Consider the following 14,195-nt stretch of genomic DNA (forward strand, 5'->3'; position numbering starts at 1 on the left):
TCCAAAAAAGAAGTAGCAATTCTAAATATGTATGTGCCAAAAAAAAAAAAAAAGCTGCAAAATATATTAAGCAAAAACTAACAGAATTAAAAGGAAAAATAAATAAATCTATAATTATAGTTGGAGATTTCAATACTGGAGTTTCAACAATTGATAGAACAGCTAGGTGGAAAATCAAGACAGATATAGGATCCTCTCAAAACACCATCAACCAACAAAGCCTACTCAACACTTGTTTAATACTCCTTCCAACAACAGCAAATTGTATATCCTTCTTAAGTACCCATGTAACATATCAAGACAGGACATAGCCTGGATCATAAAACAAACCTCAAAATTTTTGAAAGAACTCAAGTCATACAGAGTGTGTTCTCTTACCACAATGGATTCAAACAATCAGTCACAGAAAGATGAGAAGAAAATCTCTAGACACTTGAAAACTAAACAAGACTTTTCTAAATAATTCATGGGTAAAAGAAGCAGTCTCATGAAAGATCAAAACATATACATTAAAGTGAAGGAAAACGGATATACAACATACCAAAATTTGTGAGAAACTGCTAGAGAAATTTAAGAACAAAACACATTCACTGGAAAACAAGAAAAGTCTCAAATCAATAATCTAAGCTTCTAGAGTCTAGGAAAAGAAGAAAAAAATAAATTCAAAGTAATAAAAAGGAAGGGAATAATAAAGAACCAAATTAAATAAAATTGTACACACAGGGTTTCCCTGGTGGTGCAGTGGCTGGAAGTCTGTCTGCCAATGCAGGGGACTTGGGTTCGATCCCTGGTCTGGGAGGATCCCACATGCTGCATTGCAACTAAGCCCGTGCGCTGCAACTGCTGAGCCTGCGCTCTGGAGCCTGTGAACCACAACCATTGAGCCAATGTACCGCAACTACTGAAGCCCATGTGCCTAGAGCCCGTGCTCCTCAACAAGCGAAGCCACCACACTGAGAAGCCCCTGCATCACAACGAAGACCCAACACAGCCAATAAATAAATGAACAAATTTATTTAAAAAAATAAAATTGTACACATAAAGCAGTATAGAAAGGCAATGAAAAAGGTTTTCTTTGAAAAAAAAATCAATAAAATTGACAAACTTCTGGCAAGAGTGGCAAAGGAAAAAAGAAGACACACAAGATGTCACTAGGGGCCTTGATGGCGTAAACAAGATTTTTAGAGAATACTTCAAAGAAATCTACAAAAATAAATTTGACAACTAAGAAGAAATGGACCAAAAACTGAAAATGCTAAGAATATCACAACTCACTTGATATGAAATAGATCATTTGACTCACCTTGTGACTAATAAGGAGATTTAATTTGTAATTTTAAAGCTCACACACAAACTCTCAGGTCCAGAAGATTTCACTGGAGAATTCCATCAAATGTTTAAAGAAGAATTAACACCAATTCTACAAAATCTCTCCCAGAAAACAGAAGAGGGAGCACTTTATAATTCACTTTATGAAGTTACTTACACTGATACTATAAACAGACAAAGACAGTACCAAAAAACAAAAACCCCAGAAAACTAAAGACCAATATTTTCCATGAATATAGATGCATAAATTCTCATATAGCAAATATAAGTCAACAATATATAAAGAAAATGATACATCCTGACCACATAGGGCTTATTCTGGGGATGCAAGGATGGCTCAATATTTAAAAATCAATTAGTATAAGGGACTTCCTAGGTGGCACAGTGGTTAAGAATCCGCCTGCTAATGCAGGGGACATGGGTTCGATCCCTGCTCCAGGAAGATCCCACAGGCCGCGGAGCAATAAAAAAAAAACACCCCAAAATCAATTACTGTGATTCACCATATTAACAAGCTAAAGAAGAAAAATCAATCACTGTACAAAAAGCATCTGGCAAAAGTTTACATCTACTCAAGATAAAAACTCTGGAAAAAATAGTCGAGGGAACTTCATTAACTTGATAAACAGTATCAACAAAAAACCTACAGCTAACGTTATACTTAATGGTGACAGACTAAACGCTTTTCCGTAAGGATGGGAATGAGATATGGATGTCTGCTCCCATCACATTATTCAACATAGTGCTAGCAATTCTAGTCCATACAATAACACAAGAAAGGGAAATAAAATGCATGCAGAGCAGAAAGAAGACATAAAACTGTCCCTCTTTATAGATGACATGGTTGTCTATGCAGAAAATCCTAAGAAAACTTGTGGTACTAACATAACTGACTTCAGTAAGATTATAGGATACAAGATTAAATATGTAAAAATCAACTGCATTTCAATACGGTAGCAAAGAACACATGGATGCCAGAATGCAAAGCACAGTGCTATTTATAATTTTCAAAAAGAAGAGAAATACTTAGATATATAAATCTAACAAAATGTGTACAGAAATGATAAGCTGAAAACTATACAACACTGATGAAAGAAATTAAAGACCTAAATACAGACGTATTGTGTTCATAAACTAGAAGAATCATCATAATAAAAATACTAATTTCCCCCTGATTGATATATAGACTGAAATCTGTATCAAATTCCAGAAAAACTTTTTATAGACACAGACAAGATTATTCTAAAGTTTATAATAGAAAGGGGGAGGAACAAAAATAGCTAAAACAATTTTTAAAAATAAGAAGAAAGTGGGAGAAATCATTCTACCTAATTTTAAGACATTATATAAAGTTACAGTAATCAATACTGTGTGGTATTGGCAGGGGGACAGACAGATAATTTAAGAGAACAAAATAAAGAACCCAAATAGAGACCCACAAAAATTATGGCCAACTGACTTTTTAAAAAAGATGCGAAAGCAACTCAATGGATAGCATTTTCCAGAAAAGGTTCTGGAATGAGTGGACATCCATAGGCCCAAAAAAAAAGACTGTTGACTTAGTTTTACTCAAAAATTAATTTAAAATAGATCTATTGACATAGATATAAAGCATAAAAATTTTAGGAAAAGCTTTAGAAAAAACTATAAAATGTTTAGAATAAGAAGGAGGAAATTTTTAGACTTGATACTAAACGCATAATCCATACAATGAAAAAGTAATAAATTGAACTTCATCAAAGTTAAACACTTCTGCTCTGTAAAACACCCTCATGAGAGGCTGAAGAAACCATCTGCAGACTGAGAGCACCTATTTGTAAACCTATATATCTGATAAAGGACACATATAGAAAATATATAAAATATTTCTCAAAACTCAACTTAAGAAAACAATCTGATTAGAAAATAGGCAAAAATAAAAAGTGACATTTCACCAAACAGAATACACCAATGACAAATAAACACATAAAAAGATATTCACGTTCATTAGCCATTAGAGAAATGCAAATTAAAATCTCAATGAGATAATTCAAAAAGATACATGTACCACAATGTTCACTGCAGCATTATTTACAATAGCCAGGACATGGAAGCAACCTAAATGTCCATCAACAGATGAATGGATAAAAAAGGTGTAGCACATGTATACACTGGAATATTAGCCATAAAAAGGAATAAAATGGATCTCTTTGTAGTGAGGTGGGTGGACCTAGAGTCTGTCATACAGAGTGAAGTAAATCAGAAAGAGAAAAACAAATGCTTTATGCTAATGCATATATACAGAATCTAGACAAATGGTACTGATAAACCTAGTGGCAGGACAGGAATAGGGATGCAGGTGTAGAGAACAGACTTGAGGACACCGGGGGGGAGGGGAAGCTGGGATGTAGTGAGAGAGTAGCACTGACGTATACACACTACCAAATGTAAAATAGACGGCTAGTGGAAAGCTTCTACAGAACACAGGGAGATCAGCTTGATGCTTCGTGAAGACCTAAAGGGGTGGGATAGGGAGGTTGGGAGGGAGGTTCAAGAGGGAGGGGATGTGCGGATATATGTATACATATAGCTGATTCACTTTGTTGTACAGCAGAAACTAATACAATACTGTAAAGCAATTATACCCCAATAAAAATTTTAAAAAATCACAATGAGATATTACTACAGACTTGTCAGAATGACTAAAATTAAAAAAAAAAAAAAAGACAACACTAAGTACTGACAAGGATATGGAAACACTGGATCTCTCATACACTGTTGGCCTAGATGTAACATAACACAGCCACTCTGGAAAACAGTTGAGCAGTTTTTAAAAACACTAAATGTGAACTGCCCTACAATCCAGTAACTGCCCTGCTGGGCACTTACTCCGAAGAAACAAAAACTTGTGTTCACACAAAAACCTATACACAAACATTTATAGCAAAATGTTTATTCATAATAGCCCCAAACTGGAAACAACCCAGATGTCCTTCACTGGGTGACAGGTTAAACGAAACTCTGGCGCACCCAGGACAGGAAATACTACTCTGTAATAAAAAGGAAAGAACTACTGATATAAATTAAAATCAGGGTGACTCTCCAGAGAATAATGCTAAGTGAAAAAAGTCAGTTCCAAAGGTTACATACTGTATGCTCCATTTACATCCTATTCTTGTAATGACAAAATTATAGAACTGAAAACAGACTAATGGTCGCCAGGGATAAGGAAGGGATGAAGGTGTGAGGGAAAAGAGTCTGACTGTCAGTGGTCAACAGGAGGAATCGATGCTGATGGGGACGTTCCGTATCTTGGCTGTAGCAATGTCAAAATCCTGGTTGCGATGTAGACTACAGGAGCCCAGGATGTTGCTATTGGTGGAAGTTGACTAAAGGTACCACGCATGTCTCTGTATTACTTCTTGAAGTAGTACATGATTCTGTGGTTATATCAAAGAGCTTAATTAAAAACATTTTAATCAGACAATCCAGCAAACCTGGGTTCAAATACCATCGTGAAAACAAATACCTAATTTGAGCAGTCCCTTTTAAACTGGGTACAGGGACTTCTCTGGTGGTCTAGTGGTTAAGGCTCCCCACTCCCAATGCAGGGGGCCTGGGTTGGATCCCTGGTTGGGAAACGAAGGTCCCACATGCTGCACAGTGGGGCTAAATAAATGTCTTGTTAAAAACAAAAGCTGTGTACAATGTTCCAAATTACTGTTATTCTCATTAGTAGTATTGGTAGCAGTAGTAGTAGTATCTTACCTCTCCTTTTGATTTTATAGACAGTCTGCTTCACTTATTTGAAATCCCTGCTTGGCCAATCTAGGCCATTATATTTGTGAATTTTGGTACAAAGGAAAAAGAAACAATTTTGTGGCCCCTGGAAAGGATCACAAAGAGCCAGTTACAAGATAAGAAGCAGCATCTGCCAACAGATTTTTCATCTGAAGACAATTCTAAACTAATAAGATATTAGTCTTAATTTGAATATCGCTAAATATCCATCCTTTACCTAATAAAATGCATTTACTACCTCCTATGGACAAGCACTCTTTGCCTAGTTGTCCTTGAAAGTGAAGGTCAACAATTCATGTGGGGAAAATGCAAGTTTAGAGACTGATGTTAAAAAGTAATTAAAATTGCCTTGAAGCAGGAGGAAAGATGGTAACCAAAATTATACATCTTTTCCCCAAGCCTCTGCCTTTTCGGGCACTGGAAAACGGCAATCACTGGATGGCAATGCCTCTGCCAGCTCGTTACTGCTATGCTGAGGTTTTATTCTGTTACATTCCACATTTCCTCCCTTGAAGAGTGTTCACACTGCTTTTTTCATCAGTTGCCTAAGTGGGTTCCATCACTTTAGCAGAACAGACTACAGAGATCTTGCCTGCAAGCCTTTGTCTAATTAACTAATCCTATGAGCTGTAACACTGTTCACTATTAACTTTTCAGATTATCCTACTACTTTAGGGGGTTGACTTGTTAATCACTGACAGCCCATTTGAGAGGGGGTGTGTGTGTGTGTGTGTGTGTTGTATCTGCGCGTATGTAAATATGTGCAAGAATGATGCATAGGTGGATTTTAGGTGTTTCTCATGGAGAGCTGCAGTTTCCCTGTGACAACTAATCCTGTAGGCAGTTGTTTAAATGTACCTCACCCTCATCACTGTTCTTTGATCACACCCTGGTCATTGTTTCACTGTGCTTGAAGATTTTTATCTTAAAACCTGACTGCAGACCTCTAAGAGGTGTGGTACCAGGAAAGCCAAATGTCCGTCTGATTTGAGATTCTGTCAATTCTGAATACACATCAACGTGACCACCTTTTCCCCTCATTTCAAATTATGATAAATCATGAAAGAAGTATGTCCACAAAGCTGTGAGCAAAGAGTCAGTGCATGGGAATCCAATACTCCTGTGTCTTAATTGGAGCTAGTGTCACAGATATTTTAGAAACCCAATAAAAAGTTTCATTACATGAGCACGGTTTTAGTTTAAATATATATATATTTTTAAAGCTCAGTCTGTGTAAAATATCTTTCTTCCTCCTGATAACATGTTAATGGGATTGCCTACTTGTTTCTTAAATAATGCAGGTGTCATGTTTCTATGTTTAAATAGATGTAATGGATAATGCATGGTCCCTTTATCCTTAACTCCTCTGCAAATTTTGCCTATTACCAAAAGCAGAAATGCGAAGTCAACCTAAAAACAGTGCATTCACACATTCCTTTCCTGTGTACTAGAACTCCTTCGTGAAAGTGGTTTATTTTAAAACCTTTAAAGCACTAAATGAAATGTAATAGAGAGCCCACACATAAAAGAGAGAGGAAGAGGGAGTCCCAGTCTCACTCACTCAGTCCTCCCTACCCCCAGGTAGGGCTTTAAAGGACACAGTGTGAAAACCAGACTGTCCTGGAAGATTTCCAGTCTCTCCTCTTAGGAACATTTAAGAACAAGTCTGAACATAGATATACTCCAGAATATCTCGAGACAGACTATCCCTGTGACCTCTGAGTGGACCAGGGAAAATCTGGTTTAAAATCTACAAAAGTGGAAGATAGTGCCCTTGTAATTTAATGCACTAGTAAATAAGAGGTCAAAGGCAATTTGCTTTCTGTTCCCCTGTGCTGTTATATTGATATGTCTGGGGATAAAAAGCCAACTCTGGTTAATGTCCAGAGCAAGAAAGGATAAGCAAATTCACAATTGTACTCTGCTCTCTAGTTTCAGAGATACATGTTGCTGCTTTTTAGAATCTGTTAAGGTCCCTGGAGCCATTTGTGCAGGAAATGGTGAGAGCAGTCCCCAGATCTATAAACTTTACGAATTGTGAAATGCAATGACATTCCTCTGTGCTAGAAATCCCTGTGAGCTAAAGCCACAGAGAGGTAAAAGACACCTTCTAAGTCCAAACATTTGCCATCATGGTCCAACCTTGTGTGTTTGTGTGTTTTCTCATTTGAATAGCAATGAGAAGTCAAAAGTCTATGTCAGATCGGTATTTAGTCTAATTCCACGCCCTTTTTTCCCTCTCTCCAGTCCAAACTGTTTAACATTCACAAAAGTCAGCCTGGTTACACCTCCTGCTAAAATTTCAATATGAAATGTGGAATTTTACTGAAGCCTCTGCCTCCTCAGCTCCGCCTTCCCCACATGCAGGCCCCTCTGCTCTCCTCCCATGTTCCTCTCTGCCTCCGGAGATCAGGAGCTGAACAGATGGCTGCACCTTAGGCACTGGCTAAGTGACCGTAACGGGAAAGACGGTCCCTCCCCTCCTCCTCCCTGTCATGCAGAGCTCAGAGAGCCAGCCGAGCAGGCCCGGGAGCCTGCAGCCTCCGAACCTAATGAAGGAAAGAAGGGAACGTCCCCTCCCTGTCCCGTTGAGTGTGCCCTTCTTGTACGTGAGGCAGAAAGCAGCATCAAATAATCCCGGTGAGTGGAGGGTGTGGGATCACAGGTTTCTAGATGAAATGTTAAAAACCACTGTCAGCTCAGACTGCCATTTAATGAATGTCTACAAGGTGCCAGGCCTTGGGTTAGGCTCCTTACATAAGTTATCACTCATTTTGTAATACACCTGGGTATACTTACCTGTGTTTTGGAGGTGGGGAAATGGAGACTCCAGGAGGTGAAGTGACTTGCTAACTGCACACACCTAACAAGTGTTCATGCAGAGATTGGGACTGAGAGTTATCCAAGGCCTGCCTTCCTTACAAAACTCAATTACCCTACTTCTCGGTATTTACCCAACGAATACAGAAACACTAATCTGAAAAGATACCTGCACCCCGATGGTCATCCCGGCATGATTTACAATAGCCAAGATATGGAAACAACCTGAGAGCCAGTAAATGGAGGAATGAATAAAGACGATGTGGAATATATATACAATGGAATACTACTCAGCCATAAAAAGGAGAAATCTTTCCATTTATGACAACAAGGATGGACTTTGAGGGTATTATGAAATAAGTCAGACAAAGAAAGGCAAATGCAGTATGATTTTACTCCTACGTGGAATATAAAAAGAAAATAAGCAAAGCAAAATAAATGAACAAACCAAACCAAACAAAAACGAACGTGCTGACACAGAGAAGAGAGCAGTGGTTACCAGAGGAGAAGGGGGTGGAGGAGGGTGAAATGGATAAAGGGGATCCACTGTATGATGATGGATGAAAAACAAATGTTGGGTAGTGAGGGGAAAATACTAGTCACTCAGAAAAAAGGACAGTCTTAGAAAGTTCTGTCACGTCCCTTTTAGACACTAGATTTGTAATTGAGAACTCAGTTCCCCCAGTCCAAGGCAGTTGTGCCAGGAAAGTCCCCAACCACATCACAATCCTGAGGCACTCAGTAAGGGAAACATCTGATCAACTGACCAGTACACGCACGCACCGCTTTTACATCGTGAATAATGGAAACAAAGGAGAGCAACACCGTGAGAAATCTCATGAAGAGTTGAGAAGGATTGGCCTCAGTTTCCAGATCCGGAAAATGAAGACAAGATGCTACTCTGAAAGGTTCATGTGGGAGTGTCAAAGGGACACGTGAATCTCCTAATAATAGATGCTCAAATTGTGACAGACCTCACTATCATCATTCTCATCACGGCCATGAGTGGTCAATATCACCGAGTCATGAAAAACTGCATTAGCTGTTACCTAGTGATCCCCAAGGCACAAGTTAAATACCACTGTTCCAAATATCTGTTAGAGTGCTACATTTCTGAGCTCTAAAGGGTCAGCATTGTACCACCTTCTTAAGATGGGCACACAGGTACTAATATCCCCATTTGGGATTCAATCTTTGTTTCATGAAAGTTTCACTAACACTGAACATCTGAAACTGAGATGTTTTAACAACATCACACATTCTTTAGCAAATCATATGCACTTTGCCCTGTATTTTAAACAGACCGTATTAAGTTCATCACAGAAATAACACATATGATAGGAGAAAATGAAATGAAAAGGATTAGTTTAGAATTAACTCACGATCTATTCAGAAAGGTAGATCCTGGTAAGTGGAAATTCCGTTGTTTGCCAAAATTAAGTGTTGGATATGAAGATGTAAGATTTGAGGTCTTGGGACAGGTCTAAATTACTCTACATAATAAAGAGAAATGTAGAAATGTCTTAAGAGAGTAGGTGCAGGGACTGGAACCAGAGGAATTGAAACACAATATGGGAAGGATGTAAAAGAGAAATTTTCAGAGACGCGCAAAGAGAATAAGTGGAGAGTAGCCATCTATGAGAGACATGTAGAGTAGGATGCTAATGGGTGATGTCAACTCTTTGTGCTCCACCCCCACCTAAAACAAGATTTGGGGGAGGGGGTTCACAGCACAATCAACATTCGTAATTTGTCATAAATTTGATTGCATGTGTGTGTGAGAATGGAGTCCATGTTTTCTACTATTTTACTATTATGAGAAAGCAGATGATACTCATAGAAGACAACTTCAATGGTGACGTGGTGCAAGAACTGGAGTACCAAATCCAGAAAGGCATGATAAGAAGGAGAGAATTTCTCTCTGTATCGGAGAAATTTCTTGAGGGCAGGGACCTTGTCTCCTGCCAGTGAACCTATTTCCAAGAGCAGATACATTGCAGAGAACCCACCACTGAAGAGCACACAGTAAAGCTTTGTTTAAAATACCTGTGCAGTTACATAGAGGCATCTAAAGAAAAAAATGGGAAAAAAATATTTGAAAGGGCTTAGGCAATTTTTGTCTTTCTTAGTGTTTGCCTCAAATGTATTTCTCATGTCTATTCTTCCTTTGCAGGATTTACATAAGAATTTTCATACAAATTTTGTGACATAGTCCCTGCTGCTTTGTCAAACAAATACAACCTAAGTGTTCTCTTTCAAAATAGCTTCTGCTTCCTTACGTGGAAAACAAAGCATAACTACTGCTAACTGCTCAGAAAATTTTAAAATAGTACTCAAAGAATAGGAGCTGGCCCCTGATATGAGGTGAAGTCAGATCAATGGCTTACCTTTGCAACATTGTTCTGTGGCCTAGCATGACCACATGTCAAGAATCAACAAATGTATCCGTAAAGATCCATGCCACCCCCCACCCCCTGCCCCTGTATTGTAGATCTACTGCAACTACGCAGCCACTGTAGCACAAAAGCTGACAGAGAAAATACGAGGGTGAGTCAAAAATTATCTGCACTCCGGTTATATTAAAACTTCTGTTAAACCTACAGCCAGAGTGTGGATAACTTTTGACTCACCCCTGTGTTTAAATGAACGGATGTGTTTGTGTGACAATAAGACTTTATTTGCAAAAAAAACCCCGCAAGCTGGATTTGACCCTCACGCCACAGTAAGTCAACCCTTCCTTGCACAGTGGGGATAGACAGCTATCAAAAGCAAGAAGTTTGGAATTCTGGCCAATTATTAGCTTGAATCTCACCAAGGATCTCCCAGAAGGGGAGGACTTTCTTAGGAGAAATTTTGTAACATGTTAAATTACCGTAAACAAGATATTCATGATGAACAAGCATAGAGACACTAGCTAAAGCAGCATAACTAGAGGCAATTGCCAGTATTTAGAAGGTTGCTGATTTGAAATTGATAGTTTTTCTTAGGCTACAAGCCAAAGCTGCGTATCCCTTGAGAAGAGAGACTTGTCGCTAACTGCTCTCCTGACAATGAGTTGGAAATTTGACCTTTTTACATAATATGTGTTTAGTCCTCCCCTGACTGCTCCTGCTAATTTACTCTTTTGCCAATTCTTTTCTGGCTTTAGGTTTGTCACTGAATATTAAAAATGCTAATGATGATATCAAATTATTTTTTTCTTACATCATTCTTTCTCCTGTGTTTATGTCTCTCTGTCTTGTTTTGCATGTATGAGATAGAAGATGTTTCATTTACCAAATGACCGAAAATGTTGATAGTTCAAGTTTCAGGATCCAGAAGAACACAAACCCTCAGAAAGAAGCTCATATTCATTCTGGCTGAGAATGTTATTAATCAAGAAGTAAGGAGTGAGAATTTAGGTAATAGTTTAAGAGTTCATTTACACAAACCTTTATTAAAAGGACTCTTTGTAGCCTGTGCTTACTATTGTAGTTTGGTTGTAAATCAATAGGTAATATGAAAGAGGATTAGAAAATGCAGAGCCCAATAGAAAATTTTGTACAAATTTAAAAATAACTCAATAGCATCAATCTCAAAATTATGTACTTGCATTCCTGCATTTTGTAATGATCCCTCAAGGTATACCATTACATTTTTACAGCCATTAGCACTGCCATTCACCAGAAACATAATGCTGTAATCACTCAGAGGGTCAAGGAAATGAAAATCTCTGACATTTGCCTACTACCCTCTGTTGTCTAATATAGTATCCAATGTTACAACAGTGTAAACTTTCCATACATGTGGATAAAAGCCTCTGCGGGAGACAGCTGTGAGGAACTGCCTGAAATACAGAGGTAGCTTCTGAGTTTTGAGAGGGGAATCTTCCCTCCCAAAGCAATTACCAGCATCCCTCATGCTACGAAATGTTTGTGTTCTGGTACAACTGCCTGGAAAGTGAACCTGCCTTGTTCTTTGCCTTTGATTATAAAAATGGAGAGTCACGCTTGTGGGGAAAGAATAAAGGCACAAAGAGGTCATCAAAGCCCCACGTTCAAAAGACATACACTCTTTACATCCCGGCAATGGAAAAGAAACCCATGCCTGATAAATTAATATTGGTCTTCCACAGATGTTGCCAGAAACCCAAGTTGCCAGGTTGTTGGGGACATCAGCTAAGGACCCACAGCACAAACCGCTGCGCAAAGGAAAGACGGGCACACATCAGAATCAAACATCACTCAGATTCTATCAAACGCCTTCTCAGATTCCCCAGCAGGATAACGTGCAATTTTCTGTGGGGACTCAAATACAACTTCATAACGCTTTATGGAAACAGCAGGATTTTTAAAAGTAACAGATTGATTTGGCCAGCAGGACCTGTTGATGACACAGAGCAGAGACAACTCGACCTATATTGAGGGATGAAAAAATAGAGCAACACATTTCCTATAAACAGTAGCGGAACAGATTACAGATGGGGTTAGACTATCCTTACTTATAAAAGGTGATTCACATATCATGGGACGTTCAAGTTGTATGATGTGGCGTGGGTTTTTTCCCAAATCGTCATTAACCTATGTACCTAGATATCTGTAGTCTTTTATTTACATGAATGGGAAGGTCTCAATCACTATACCATGTAAGGGCGTATATTTGCTACCTCTTTAAACACCATGGTAACCATTTTATTTAGTTACTCCCCCCCCATTCTACCAATGAACAATAAAATAAAGAAACTTGGCTTAAGATTACGTAAAAGCAGCAGAGGCTGAACATGACTGCAGATATCCGGTTTTACACCCAGATTTCACCAACAAATGCTAACTCTCTTTGTCTCTCTTCCATGTTCTCTATTGTTTTTTAACAACAGGTTACAATTCTACAGCAGGAAAAATGACCTCAAGTTTTAAGCACTTAGAAATGAGTCTGTGTCCAGCTACCTCTTATTATTATCTAAATTGTGGAAAATTAAACTTTATTTCCAGTAAGAAGAAATGTCAAAAACAGATGCATGATTTTCCAGCTCTTAATCAAGGTTACATTCCTTGACCTCTCTTTCTGTGCTAAGCCCCTTTCCCTTATATCCAAGTGTTTTTATGTGATTTGTTAAAAATTAAATTTGAATTGAAATTCATTCCCGGGGAATTTTGCACCTCCCCTTGAGATGATTAGTGACAACCTGCAATCTCACAATTATGAGCAACGATCAGTGTAACAGGGAGACACTAAAAGGAGAGGCTCAATCGGTTGAAGGAGACAAAGAGTTAGACATTCCGTAACTGGGGCTTGACTTCATTCAGTCTCTAAGCTTTTCACTAAACAAGCACTTACTGTGCATCTCCAAAGAGTCAGCAACTCTGCTGAATGTGGTGGAGAGAAAACAAGTAAGACAGAGATTCTGTGCCAAGCTTCTCACCCACTCCTTGGAAACCAGACCCAAGCACAGATAATCAATGTAAATTTCTTACAATGTCAGTGCCATGAGCAATATTATATAGTGACCATATCGTACAATTTATCCAATTCCCACTTCTTCAGTTTGACTGGAACAGGGGTGAGCACATGACCCAAGCTGGGCCAATCAGATATCTTCTCCAGCCACATGGAAAGACTTGGAGGTAAAGGAGAGACTAATTGAAATTGACTGTATTCCAGTAGTTGGATTTGTAACATACAAGCTTGGAAAATGTGAGGTCAAAACCCCCTTCTCATAAAGAGATGAGCAGATGCAAAAGAAAAGAGTTTGCAGAGTGAGAGGAGAATAAAGCCGTTGTACAGAGGTGTAGGAATGACAGTCTGTACGATCTTTCAACCCCTAGTTCTAGTACCTTCCAGGGCTATGTAGAATTCTATACTTTGATTCACAGAGACATCTCTATACCGTTAGAAAAAAATTTCCATTTCAGCTTAAACCTACTTGAGATAGTTTCACATACTTAGAACCAGAAAGCTCAATTTAAGAAGCTATCACCTGAAGTAAAATTATTTGATAATATCATCACACACCCTGTATCCCCCATCCTAGCACTCGATAAGCAAAAAACCTTTAAAATGGCTATAATGCCCACCTTTCTCTTTGTTTATCTACTCTGGCTACGTCTTCTCCAGAAAGGATTTACTATTTTTCTTGGCACTTGGCTCCTATGAGAGTTAGCTGTTTCAGATAATAAAATCTGAGGCTGAGAAAGCTATTTACCCCATTTTCTGTCTGACCGTGCACATATCTTGGGCATCCAAATGCCTAGGTACAATCTGATGATGCTAACAAGTCTGTCTGCTAG

This window comes from Hippopotamus amphibius, chromosome 1, assembly GCF_030028045.1.
Source record: "Hippopotamus amphibius kiboko isolate mHipAmp2 chromosome 1, mHipAmp2.hap2, whole genome shotgun sequence".
Classification (NCBI taxonomy): Eukaryota; Metazoa; Chordata; class Mammalia; order Artiodactyla; family Hippopotamidae; genus Hippopotamus; species Hippopotamus amphibius.